We start from the raw sequence: 7,836 nt of genomic DNA on the forward strand, positions 1-7,836 counted from the left end.
TTCATCAAACCTCTTGGATCAATGGCCATGAATCTGAAGAGATGTTTATGGAGTATAAATACACCATAACTCAGATCAAACAACAACCAATCCTACAACCAAACCTTGAACAAACTTTCTAAAATGTTTTGATTTATTCAAAGTTTCACTTTTATATTTCAAGTACAGATTTTACATTTTCATATCATTGAGAAAAGTTCTCTAGTGTACTTGAAATTATATTGGATTGTTATCATTGTACATCACCTATTATATCATATTGATCTAAGTCAAAATTCATATTGCTAAACCATTCAAGTGCTGTAAATTGAAGAAAGTGGTGTACTTTCTTCAAGTGTTGTAAATTGAGGGAAGTGGTGTTCTTTCTTCAAGTTTTATAAACTAAGATAGTGGTGTGCTATCTTAGGGTGATTGTTAGGAGTTTTTAAGAAAGGTCATAGGGTGGGACTTGTACTTATTCTAACAATAGTGGAAAATCTCTTGTGGTGTGCAAGAGGACTGGATGTACCCTTGGTGATAAGGGGAACCAGGATAATATCTTTGTGTTCTTTATTTTTCTGCCATTTATCTTTTCCATACACTATCTTAAATCAGAAAAATCAAACACTAAATCTCTAAACACAAGAAAATTTCTAAACACCTAATTTACCCCCACTCTTAGGCGCACTTCTGTACTTACACTTAACAACAATCTAAAATCTATGAATAAAATTATAATAAATTGATAATTGTTTCGCTGAAATATCATATGAGTGATGAAAGTGAGTGTGATATATGTGATCGTGGTGCAGGGGAGTATGATTGTCATTAGTTTCCTTCTTTTAAGCAATTTTCTACTTTTATGTGTTTGAAAACTGTTTGTTACGAAAGGGAGCACTTTCATCCCTTTTTACCCAATACCACTTCTCAAATTTCTCCATCAATTCTGTAATTAATAAAAAATTAATTAACTATTACTACATAAAACCATTTAATACTTTCTTCTAATTACATCTCACAACATAATATAATCTTCTTGTTAAAGGTTACATTGAAATTATTTTAAACTAGATGCTAACCCGTACCTTGTGCGGTTGTATTTTTATTTATTTAATTTAAATGGATCTAAAAAAAATATATGAAGTTTTTTGTCCCAATTTAGTATTTATATAAATAATATATATACAATTGTACCAATATAATTCGAAGAGAAGTACCGATTTAGACGAATGACTTGAATAAATAAAGTAACATATTAATATTGAGATAATTGGATAAGCCAAATGTTGAAGTAATATATTTGATAATTGAAATTAAGAGATAGACTCAATTGATATACAATTGAGTTACAAAATATATTACTTTATTGCTGAAACTAAAAATGATTAAAGTGAAATAGTTGGAAATATATTCACCTTATATTTTACTTTATTACTTTATTACTTTTTTTTGTCTCACTCAATCATTTTAATCATGCATCTTTATGGTAATTGTGAAGAAAAAAGTTATTTTAAATCGGATATATTAAAATTTTAATTTACAAACATTCAGCCTGTTATTAATATTAATAGAGTAATCATAATGATTAACATTTTGCTTTCAAAACCGAAATCTAAAATTTATAACAATTACAAAATATTAATCATCAAATAATTATAAGTATACATCAAATACAAAAAATTGCAAATGAATTATTTTAATTTCATGTCAATTAATATTATAAAACAATAAATTTAATTTAAATAATTTCAGTAAAATAAAACTGACCAAAATTCAAAAGACATGACTTTGTCCATCATTTCTAAATATTTATATACTATATATATTTATATATATTCAACAATGAAAATTTAATATAAATATTTTTTGAAACTGTATTTATGTATCCTTGATTATTTATGTATTTTGGGGATCCTTGATTATTTCTGTATTATTATCTCCTTTGATATAATAGCATTTAAGTTGATATAATATCAAGGGATCCTTAATTGGCCATTATCTTTGAGATATAATATTCTCATTCATTTTTGTATTATGGGGAGGTATTGACAAAAATAAATGCAAACAAAATAAGGGATATTGCTCACTTTAATTTTGAATACAACGATTTTACTAGGCTCTTAATTCAGCTGTTACAACCAAAATATCCTCAAACAATCAAAAATAAATAAGGAAAATTAATAATGACCCCAACTTAAAATAAAAGAGTGTTGTCAAACCTCCAAATAAACACTTGAATAACTGAATTTCATTTTTTATTATGTCACACTTGAATCTCTGAATATCTTAGATCATTCTATGATGAGAAACAAAATAAGTTTTGCCTTTAATCTCGATGCCTACCATAAACTTATAGGTTAAAGCGACATATGAAAATGGTGGTAAGCAGAGGAGGAGTGCAAATTATGTGTCTTCAAGACCTGCTTGACAAACTTCGTATGATTTTAACTAACGACTTTCAAATCTTACATTCTTATTTTTACTTTGCTAAATTTTTTTGTTCCCTTATACACACTTTTTTTTTTTAATTTAGAAGCTCAAGAACGAAACCTGCGAACATTGGGTCGGTTCCGACAAGCTAGGTTTTGAAGGAAACAATTAATTCATTTAAGAAGACTCACCACCTTCCTTCACAATAGTAGAAATAGTGGTATTTATTTACTGTTTTTCTCTTTTGTTCTTATGGTTTCAGTTTAAAGATACCTTGATTTTTTTGTTTCTTTGTGCAGTTTGATTGTCAATTCTATGGTTGCGTGTCGTATATAATATCTTTAATGACCTTCTTTCCATCAGATTCCTGTTTTAATTGAAAGAGCAAATTAAGGAAATCAGGATTTATGAGTGAATGAATAGTTGATAGGTTTTTAAAATGAGATAAATAGATAGATGGATAAATACCGTTTTAGAAAATAGTTCATCTCAGTAAGGTTTATCAAAAGCAGGGTCTCAAAGGAAATTAGAATAAAGAGGTGTTGAGAGATCTTGGAGAAGACCATGAGTGAATCACCTCCACCTCCATATGCTACTGCGATCATATTTTCAAAAACAATAACTACATATGATCATAGAATTACAATGAATGACTTATAAAATAAACCAGAAGAAAAATAGAAATGAATAAAAACTGAATATACTGGCCCAAATCCCCCTTCACCAATCTTATTTGCAGGGTCAAAGTCATTAGCGCCTACTTTAATTTATCTTAAGCTGAAATAACTTGTTTTAAGATCAAGAAGGTCTACAACATAGAAGATTTTCAAGTAAATCACCATTCGGATTATAAAAAAATTGGCAAGAGAATAAAATAAAGGCAATAAAAAAAACAATTCCAGCAAAGGCTCCAACAAAGTTGAAATGCTTATAGAAAATGACAAAGCATGGCTGTCGAAAGAAACATGGAAAACAAATAATAAACACAAACTTACTTGGTGTTACTGTGATATTAGATATAAGAGGTTCATATACACCTCTATCATGAATGGCAGTGGTTCCTTTCCCTGCTCAATACATGTGAATTTCCAAGGCGTTGTCATCGACATCGACATCGAATTCCTTAGTGATTCCGTTTCCAACTCCACCAACTTCATCCATAATGTTAAAATTTTTCAAATATTTAAAACCCTGTGAAGATGTAACATTTTAAATTTATACCTTCAGTTTAGGACATTTAGTTTTTACAAATATATATAAGAATCAACAAAAACAAACAAAATAACTTTGCCTTTGTGCTCACTTGAATTAAAACGTCAAATATGCATCTTCCAAGATTGTTAAAAGTTTGGTCATCAAAAACATTATCTCAACAAAATGCAACTCACTTTATTATTTAAAACGAGGTGTATTTCATGAATCTAGGAAGGATTTCATAGTTGGAACTTCTTATTTTTTGGTGTAGGCTTGCCTTTTAGTTATTATTTTTACATATTTTGTTTCTCTTGTTTGGATATTCATTTTGTCTAAATCTTTTGAGAAATTGACTTATACTGTGTTACAGGATGCATTTTGGAATAAGGAAAATTATGTTAAGAATTTGTTATAATTTTCAAGAGTTTGTCTTAAAATTGTTAGCCTTTCTTATAGAAGTTTAGGGATGGGTACATGATTGCTAATAGGAATCCAGTTACCTACTACATGAAGTTTTCTTCGTTACCAATGATGAAATGTAATAAATGTTTGTAGAGGTTGATCAAGATCGGTTGGAAAAATTTGTCTGATGTCAACTTGCAAGGTTTAAAAGAAAGTTATTGCTTCATTTTAAAAAGAATTATGTCTGTGTTGAAAATAAAGATGTGCATAATATATTTTCTAAATATTATTCCTGCATTTTATTTAGCTTATTTGATATTATTGTAACTGATTATTTCATCCAGTGACTTCAAGTAGAAGTTGTGCACTCTATTTCTTCAGAACATGCTCAATCTCAAAAAGCAAGATGTAAAAGGAAGAAATTACTGCATTTTCGTAGGAATATGATTCCAAAATCCAATTCAGGTCCTTACTCAAAAAATGTGCCAAGAATTTTATTGTATATGAATGAAATTATTTACCTCCAAAATAAACTGTAATTTGTTTCATTTATGTCCTTTTACAGTCCCCACTAGAAAAGCTTCCCGAGCTAATCCGTCGATATCTACAATTTCCAATGTCACCCGTCGACAATCAGGTAACTTCTAAAATATTTTAATCAATATATTAAACAAAAGGATTGCTAATATTTATTGTGTTTGGTTTCCTTATATGGTTTGCATTCTATAAAAAATTATTTTCTTTATTAGCTTCCATCATTGAAACATGGAATTTTGGAAGGCCGACATGTGTTTGTGAATTTTGTGGAGCTCTTCACTGGTACGAAGAAATAACGGAAAAGAGTAAATACCCTCAACATCCAAAGTTTTCTACATGTCGCATGGAAGGTCGGGTGCAACTTCCATTACTAAAATTTCCACCAACTTTGCTCTATCACTTGCTTGATTATGATGGAGATAGTGGAGCAAAATATTTTTGTCGTAACATTAGAATTTATAATGCTGCTTTTGCTTTTACATCTATGGGTGGAAACATGACTATGAAATCAACAAACATGGCGGACCTTATGTCTTTCGAGTCAATGGACAAACCTACCACTTACTTGGGTCTTTATGCCCTAAGAATGGAGAAAAGCCAAAATTTATCCAACTTTATATACATGACACCGAAAATGAGATCTCAAATAGATTAGCCTTTATCCCATGTGATAATGAAAATAGTCTTATTCAAGAGAAACTTGTAACAAACATTTTGAATATACTTGACAATCACAATGTCTTGGTAAAATCATTTAAGATGGTAAGAGATAAATATGATCACCATGATGTTGTAAAATTGAAACTAAGATTGCTTAGCAATAGGTTGACAGATGGGAGACAAAATAATTTGTCCTCTTGCTCATAAGTTGCATCACTTTTAGTTGATCAAAACTCAAATGAAGAAAGTCATCGGGATATAATTGTTGAACACAAAACAACTGGCCTTCAAAGAATTACAGAATTGCACCCAAGTTTCATGGCCCTACAATACCCATTATTATTTCCATATGGAGAAGATGGTTATAGGATTGTGATAAGTCATCGAAATCCAGAAAAGGGGAGTTGTTACAGGCGAAAAATAGTTACTATGAGACAATATTATTCTTTTCGCTTGCAACAACAAGTTGGAGAAACACAAACATTGTTACAGAGTGGGTGTTTGTTCCAACAATACATGGTGGATGCTTATGCTTCTATTGCATGCAGAACTATATAGTGAATTGAGAGATGCTATTATACTGGTGGACCGTGATATCGTCTTTCCATTGGTAGAATGACAATCCTTCCATAGTCTTATACTGGTGGACCGCGATATCGTGTTCAAAATCACCATATAAATAATCATTTCACTATCTATATTTAGTCATGCATTATATACATACCGAACAAATCTTTTTCACTAATATATTTGGCTTTGAAATAAATCCCCTTTCATGTTGTTCTTCGACTACACTTACGATGCCTATATTTTAATTTTATCAACGTTTCTCTAAATTGACAGTCATTTTTCAAAAACATTTTTTTTGAGTCAGTAACTATATTTAGTCATGCATTATATACATACCGAACAAATCTTTTTCACTAATATATTTGGCTTTGAAATAAATCCCCTTTCATGTTGTTCTTCGACTACACTTACGATGCCTATATTTTAATTCAACGTTTCTCTAAATTGACAGTCATTTTTTTGAGTCAGTAACTAACAATTGAAATCATACTCAGGATGCGATGGCTATACATCGATATGTTGAATATCCCGACCTATTTTTAACATTCACATGCAACCCAAAATAGCCAAAAATACAATTTCTCCTTGAAACTATTGAAGGACAAAAAAGTGGCGAAGGACCCAACATCATTAGTCGTGTTTTCTCTATTAAGTTATGGGAGCTAATCAATGATATTAAATATCAACAAATATTTGGTAAAGTCACAACAGATAATGTATTTTGTCACAATTTTAATTCATTTTAGTCTTCAATTGCTTTTTTTCTTTTCTCTTACCTATATTGTGGCTCAGTTGGGAAAATGATTGAGCAGAAATAGAGATAAACCCATATAGATGAGGAAGTTAGATGAGATATACATGAAAAAATTCGTTATATGCTTTTTATGTATTCCTTTCATTCAATTCGTGTTAGAGAAACGTAAGTATAAGTATAGAAATCACTTGAATAAATTTTTCAGACAATCTGCATAAAGTTCAGTATAAGTACATGTTATTTGAAGTTTTAAAGCAGTTGGTAACACATCTCTGAAGGATAATCCAATAGTTTAGCTAGAGATATTGAAGGAGTTATATGCAGGAAGAGTAAAAAATAGTTGGTAGCATTTTTATTTGATAGCCAGGACATGAAGAATACTAGGTAGAGACATTTCAAATAAACATTATTTTGGTAACTCTTCCTATATATACATCTCCATTTCTTATGTCATTTAGGAAAATTTATTATATTACTCAACAATGGTATATTGGAGAGTGTAACCCATCAGAAATATCATATCAATACATCGTAGTGAACTCAGACAACCATCATGAGAAAATGTAAATCCATATTCATCATTTGGATTAATACGTCTTATTAAATTAGACACCGTGAAGTCTGAGATGGTGAGGCGTACGGTTCATCTCACCATTTTTATACTAGGATGAAAGCAAAGCTTTTTGCTATATAACTGGTGTCGGACTCATGATGAGCACATTTTTCGGGTTACATGTAACTGTTCCCAATCTCTAAACTATTTTTCCATCTATTAAGTTAGTCTCTTCGTTAATTGTATCTATTAGGTGATCTTTAGTCACGCCCGCTCCAACACAAATCTTAATATGAAGTCTTTTAAAGTCTATAATATAAAAGTATTTATTAAATTAATATTATATAATATTTTTTTGACAATTGATAATAAAATGAATTGATTTAATATTTATGCTCAAAATCTATGAATATTAGAATAAAAATATCCCATAATGTTTTTATTTATTTTATTCCTTTTAATTACGTGTTTCCTTATTTTTAACAATTGTGTATACCGTTGAATTTAAAAAAAGAGGTTTCCCCATGCGCACATATTAGTGTTCTTACATATTAACTTGATAGTCGTTGTTATATGGTCCCATACAATATAAATCTTTTGATAAAATATGATCCCATATTAATGTTGAGCTTTGCAATTTTTCTAGACCAATTAAATATCTATATTAATGTTGAGCTTTTCAATCTTTCTAGACCAATTAAATATCTTTTCAAATATATCAACAAAGGTTCTGATCTTGTTAGAGCAGTCATCTCTA

At 29.7% G+C, this 7,836-nt stretch overlaps 1 non-coding gene across 1 annotated transcript; it reads right to left on the bottom strand.

Annotated features, from left to right (window-relative positions):
• Window positions 1-7,028: 7,028 nt before the first annotated feature.
• LOC113784542 (small nucleolar RNA Z161/Z228) lies at window positions 7,029-7,115 on the bottom strand. Its single transcript, XR_003470597.1, has one exon. It is a non-coding gene; the product is annotated as a small nucleolar RNA Z161/Z228 (small nucleolar RNA).
• Between the last annotated feature and the right edge of the window lie 721 nt (window positions 7,116-7,836).

The sequence above is a fragment of the Cicer arietinum genome, chromosome 2, assembly GCF_000331145.2.
Source record: "Cicer arietinum cultivar CDC Frontier isolate Library 1 chromosome 2, Cicar.CDCFrontier_v2.0, whole genome shotgun sequence".
Taxonomy (NCBI): Eukaryota; Viridiplantae; Streptophyta; class Magnoliopsida; order Fabales; family Fabaceae; genus Cicer; species Cicer arietinum.